Source organism: Macaca nemestrina, chromosome 14 (genome assembly GCF_043159975.1).
Source record: "Macaca nemestrina isolate mMacNem1 chromosome 14, mMacNem.hap1, whole genome shotgun sequence".
In the NCBI taxonomy this organism is placed as follows: domain Eukaryota; kingdom Metazoa; phylum Chordata; class Mammalia; order Primates; family Cercopithecidae; genus Macaca; species Macaca nemestrina.
Window position 1 is genome coordinate 65,317,720 of NC_092138.1, and position 6,391 is coordinate 65,324,110.

Sequence of the window (6,391 nt, forward strand, 5' to 3'; positions counted from 1 at the left end):
TTAGATGCTCCGTATGAAAAGGCAAGATCACAAATCCACACACAAAGAGGAATGGGTTTGGGTTTCACATCTTCAATGTGAGGAATGGATGCAGTTTGAAAAAGATCATACTTTAAAGTTTGGGACTTTATATACTTCTTGTTCTGATATCAGGTCCTTGTTCACCAAACAGCTAGCATTCTAGCTTGCATGGGTGTTACACTGACTTTCATTTATTGAAAAATATGAATTTTTATAAATATCAGATAAGTGACACTGGTGTTAGTGTTGTAATCAGGTTAAACCCACTTACACTAAACTTGACAGGACTATAGAAGGACAATATTTTTTAGATCATGAATTCTACTTTTCAATACATAAAAGCTGTAGGTGGGATAAAAATCTCACACATGGATCTTTTTCGTGTCTACTGTCTTGTGTACTTTTGTACTTAATCTTGTACAGTTATTTTCATCTCTTGAAACATGAAAGAAATGTTATGTAGCTGTTCTTTAGAAGATCTGGCCATTTGGCACATAACTTAGCACAGATAACCTGGGTGGTGATGATAATAAAAATGGTTTTCTCAAAAAAAAAGTGACTTTTCCTCACTGTCATGCTCCCCATTACACAATACAACAGAAAACAACGTAATTGTCACATACAAATTGAAACTGGTCTGCACATGAACAAAGAAATAAGTGTTTGTTTTACAAAGTTCTAATTTTTATTGCTTATTTTTTCAGAATAAAAATACAAAGAAAATTTAATAGTCACTTATTCTCGGTTCTAGGTAATTTAGCACATTCTAAAGAGTTAGTGTTCCATCTTCCATCACGAAGAAAGCCCCATCTCAATGAACATCAGTTTGGAAACTGTTGTGTGGGACCATTAAGCAAGTCTGTGCTTACTGAGTAGACCCCTTGTGTAAACAGAACCAAAAGACACACCGCTTCCTCTCACTATCGCTGGGTGAAGCATTTCTAACTTACCAGGCTCCTCACAGCAGCCTTCACGTCCTTGTTCCTCAGGCTGTAGATGATGGGGTTGAGCATGGGGATCAACACTCCATAAAAGAGGGAGATGAGCTTGTCTGAAACACCCTGTTTGTCTGCCCCCAGGGGTCCTTAGACTTGGACTTTGCATACATGAAAAGAATAGTCCCATAGAAAATCACCACTACAGTAAGATGTGCAGAGCAAGTGGAGAAGGCCTTTCGCCGTCCCTCAGCTGAGGGGATCCTCAGGATGGTGGTGAGTATGAAGATGTAGGAGACAAAGATGAACAGGACTGGGACCCCCAGGAAGATCACGTTGGCCACCCCCATGCTGATCACATTGATGGAGATGTCAGCACAGGCCAACTTCAGAACTGCCAGGATCTCACAGGTGAAATGATTAACGATGTTATCCCCACAGAAGGGTAACTGTACTGCAAGAGAAATCTGCACCAAGGAGTTGGCTCCACCAGCCACCCAGGAGCTGGCAGCCATGGGCACATAGGCAGCCTTGCTCATGACTACTGGGTACCTAAGGGGGTTGCAGATGGCCACATAGCGATCAAACGCCATCATGCCCAGGAGCACACACTCTGTGGCTCCCATGGCAAAGGAGAGGAACATCTGCACTGCACAGCCTGAGAAGGAGATGGTTTTCCTGGGAGTGAGGAAACCGTCCAGGACCAGAGGAATGGAGGAGGTTGTGTAGCAGATGTCCAGGAAGGAGAGGTTCCCGAGGAAGAAGTACATGTTGTGTGGGACCATTAAGTACATGTGTAGGTGGGAGTCGGACACAGTCACCAGAATGAGGACCCCGTTGCCCAGCAGGATCACCAGGTACATCAGCAGGATGAGCACAAAGAATGTTTTCTCCAGCCTTGGCTGATCTGACAGGCCGAGCAAGACAAATTCTGCCACAATGGATTGGTTGGCCACTTCCATTTTAAATTCTCTCTTCCCCATTTAGGGAAACTGAGAACAGCAAACATGTTTATAAAGATCAGTATGTGGTATTTATAATGAGATGCTTCTAGAACATATAATCAAATTTACCCTTTGAGATGCCAAACTGTAATATCAGCAGCTAACAGATAAAATTCACTGCCTACTGAAGTTACCTTAAAAGTCAGGACATGTCAGATCAAAAGTAGGAGAAGCAGACCCTGGAAATCTAATCAAACCATGATAAATGAAAGAATTTTCATCAGATCAGTGGTATTAACACACTTGAAGGAATGGATATGCAAGGAAGGATCTGCATAAGCTCCATAAAAGAGGACCTTTGAGGGCATGCTGCATGGTTCCAACACTGACCAGGGAAGTGGGCTCCTCTGGCCAGCCCTGCTTGTCCCTGAATTGTCCCTGCAGTGTCCTTGGAGGCTTCAGGCTGTCACACTCAGTGATGCTGGCCACTGACATCACCCCACCCACTCCCCTGGCTCTAATTCTCTGATGATAATTCAGCTCCAAATACAGTCCTTCCCAGGGAGTATGTGATGAGCAGAGATCGGGAAAACTAGGGTCTATCCAGCATTTACATTTGTTACTTGATTCCTGGTTTCTAGTTCATTTCTCGTGAGTTTGGTTGGGGATCTCCCTTGGCTGCCCTGTCAATGAGGAGTTTCTGAGCAAGAGAGCTTGGAGACACTAACAGAAGCACTTCCATATCCCCTCTAACCAGCCTTTGTTCCCAGTACTGCTGTTTCCCAGTCTGCTCCAGACCCATGAAGGAGCAGGAATAGAATCCAAGGACAAGTGTCCCTCATGCCTCCCAGTGTGAGTTTGTGGGTAGATTCTGTGCTTTGGGAGCAGTTTTATGTCACAGCTCGTAACTCAGGGCTTTCTATATCCAAGCTGACCATTAAACCACTGCAATGTCATGGTAATGGTTTCTCCACGGAAGAGCAGACAATTCCACCCAGGCTTACAGAGGGATCGCTCAAAGGAGGCTGAAAGTGGCACCGCAGACCTATAGATCCAGCACACTAGAGAAAACCTCAAGCCTTGGCTGGGCGCAGTGGCTCATGCTTGTAATCCCAGCACTTTGGGAGGCCGAGGTGGGCAGATCATGAGGTCAGGAGATCGAGACCATTCTGGCTAAAACGGTGAAACCCCGTTTCTACTAAAAATACAAAAAAATTAGCCAGGCATGGTGGCGGGCGCATGTGGTCCCAGCTACTGGAGTGGCTGAGGCAGGAGAATCACGTGAACCCAGGAGGCGGAGCTTGCAGTGAGCCAAGATCATGCCACTGCACTCCAGCCTGGGTGACAGAGCGAGACTCTGTCTCAAAAAGAAAAAAAAAAAAAAAAGAAAGAAAACCTCAAGCCTTGACTTCTCATGTTAAGATGAGGAAGCTGAGGCTCAGAAAGGAGCATAGGCAGCAAGGACAGGGCCAGGTGGCTCCTCACCTTCTCCCCAAGGCTCCTTCCCTTACCACTCTGATTAGATCCTTGCTGGTCCATTTGTGCCAGAGTAGAACTACCAAGCACTAAAGAATCGACTATGAAGTCTTGATTATCCTCTCTCCCTAGGATATTCATGAAGAGTAGAGGTATCACACCTTTCTCCGAGATCTCTGCCTCATGTCAGGGCTTGGGTGGGGGTGGATGGTGTCCCTGGGAGCCACACATTCCATCTGTAACTATCACACTGTTGCTGGCTGCAAAAGATCTGGTGGGAGAAACTGGGCCCAGTTTGAAGCCATCCTCATGCAGTTATCAGAGGAGATTGACTGTGAACATCAGGAATATGTGGGGAAAAGAGATCCGTCTTTAGAGTTACTAGCACTGCTGCCTGGAAAATCTTAGACTTGGCGGAGATATTGTAAAGTAACTGGTCTTGTCTCGCTTCCCTCCATTGCACGAATACCTTCCATGCAACACAATTTTCCAATTTTTGTTTGGAACACCTTAAGGTAGGTAGAGCTCATACCTCCCATTCCTTTGTCGGATGGCCTCCATTGCTAGAAAGGTTTTCCTTACACTGGGCAGAAGCTTCCTTCTAATGTTATCCCCCATTCTTCCCCCTACTCTGCCCCATCCCCACACAGGCCTAGACTCCCAGAACATGCCTGCTCCCTTTCCCTTATAAAAGACCCTATGGAAGCTATGGCCAAGTTCCCACTCACAACCTTTGCTCTTCTGCTCACCTACCTGAAGAAGGTTTAGCCACAGAGAGAACCCAGTCTACATCCAGTGTGGAGACAAGTCCATGATGGAGACAGGCACTTACCTGGACAAAAGGTCTCATAGCAGGGGATGATGCTGGAAGGTCTCCAGGCTTGAGAAGTGATTGTTCCAACTGCCCACATTGACCATCTCCAGCTAGCCCCATCGGTTGGGGCTGTGCCTGGAAGCATATAGCAAATTCTATTTAGCTGTCTTGGAACTAAACAATTTCTTCAAATTTCATAGCAAGGTAAAGGGAATGTGGGGTTGGCCATAGCTGAAGGGGCTCTAGCTGCTAACTTTCCTGCTAACTTTCCTCACCTCCATGCCTGGTGAGATGCCAAGAGGAAGGACAGCTCGAGGAGCTGCTTCCCGCTGATTCTGCAGTCATGCCCTGCCTGCATGCTCAGGGTGGGCACCCTGTGCCTTCACCCAGACCTGCTCTCCAGAGATTCTATCAGGGAGCCATGGAGCAGTTTAGAGCCTTGGTTGTTTGGGAGCCAGTTTTAATCCCAGAAGCAATTTAAAGTTTGGTGAAGGGCCTCACAGGAGTTTAGGGTGTGCGTCCCACAGACCCAATTATACAAGTTGCGGACAACTCTATGTAAATCTTAACTCTCGCTGCAAAGAAATGTTCCTTGGATTCCTGAACCCGGGAGGCGGAGCTTGCAGTGAGCCAAGATCACGCCACTGCACTCCAGCCTGGGCGACAGAGCGAGACTCCGTCTCAAAAAAAAAAAAAAAAAAAAAGAAAAAAAAGAAATGTTCCTTGGATTAAAAAGTTTTTATCCTGTCCTTGTTGGCACTCCTGCAAGTAGAGGCAATAACTAAGTTCTGACCATGCTTTGGCCACAATGTTATGTCTGTCTGAGGAGGCTGTGCCACTTGCCTTTGCAACCCTAACTGTCAAAACAAGAGGGAAAAACTTTGCCTCTGCTGAGACAGACACACTGGTCATCTACATGTGCCCTGAGCATGGCCTCCCCTGCAGCCCCTCAGCACACATCCAGAGCTGACCAGCCCTGGCCCCTGCCCTTGAAATCAGGAAGCAAGGGACATGTGCCATGGGCCAGCACCAGATGCTAGAAAGAGAGCGAAATGACAAGGATAGGGCCTCTGGCCTCCAGAATGTTCCTGGTGACAGCTACATTCTGTGAGATAATTGCCAAGTGCCCTTAACTTATATGAGAGCCTGGGGTCAGGGAAGAGTCAGAGGAAGAAAGTCAGGGAAAAGGGCATGAGGGGGGTCCAGTGTAAGAGACCTGTCAGCAGAAGACATTGCAGGGCTTAGGGACAGATCAGGGATAAAGAGAAAGGTTGAGCAAAGGGCAGGGTTTTAAAACCAAGAAAGAGAAAGAAAATGAAATAAGACAAAACAAAACAAAAACAACAATAAAAAAACAGAGGAGATACAAAGGAGAGGATATTTAAACTAGCATAGGGGACTGGGGACTGAAGGGTTGTTTAGACTTGGTATCAAAATATTCCCCAAGTTATCCCCACTGTGATGGTTACTGAAGATAAGGATGAAAATAAGAAGTCTTTCTTATAATTGAGGATTATGGATTAGTGGGCAAGGAGGGTTTGAGTTAATAGTCGGGCACTAATATTAATAGTGGTTTCCACGTTTTGCAAAATGCTTTTAATCAATCTCCCTTTACCTGGCTACCGAGATTAACTTATACTCTCCATTCCCACTGCAAAATGTGGGGACCAGCACCCATGTCAGGTTCCTGGCTGCCCAAAATGCCTGCTCCCTGTAGCTGGGAGTTACACAAGGGTAGTTATGATTATTTCCCAGCCTACTCAAGCCAATTGTTAATCTTGTAGTTGTATTAAGTTAATTTAAATTACACAAACTGACCTAAAAAGAGAGTGGAAAGTGTTGTCTTTATGAAAATTAAGTTGAATGCTTTGGATAGATTCATAGTAAAATAAATTGCTGTCATATTAGATGTCAGGGAGAAAATTGTTAAAATCGAGACAGATCCCGCACCACAATTCTTCTGCAAAAATCTTCAAATTCTTACTCTGCTTTAAGAAATTTAAATTGAAAATTGTAGACAATGTGCCATGGGTGTGATTTATTTAAGAGTCCAATTAGTGGACTCACACACAAGAAAATATCCTCTCTCTGTGTCAAAAGATTGGAAAATAAATACAGTTGTATGTTTTCTCGAAAATGTTTAAAGTAGTGATTCTCAAACTTTTTCTTAATCTCAAGACTCCTTTTTTTTCAGATATTTC

General features: G+C 45.0%; 1 pseudogene; it reads right to left on the reverse strand.

Annotated features, from left to right (window-relative positions):
* Positions 1-941: 941 nt before the first annotated feature.
* LOC105485757 (olfactory receptor 13C7-like) lies at positions 942-1,963 on the reverse strand (annotated as a pseudogene).
* Between the last annotated feature and the right edge of the window lie 4,428 nt (positions 1,964-6,391).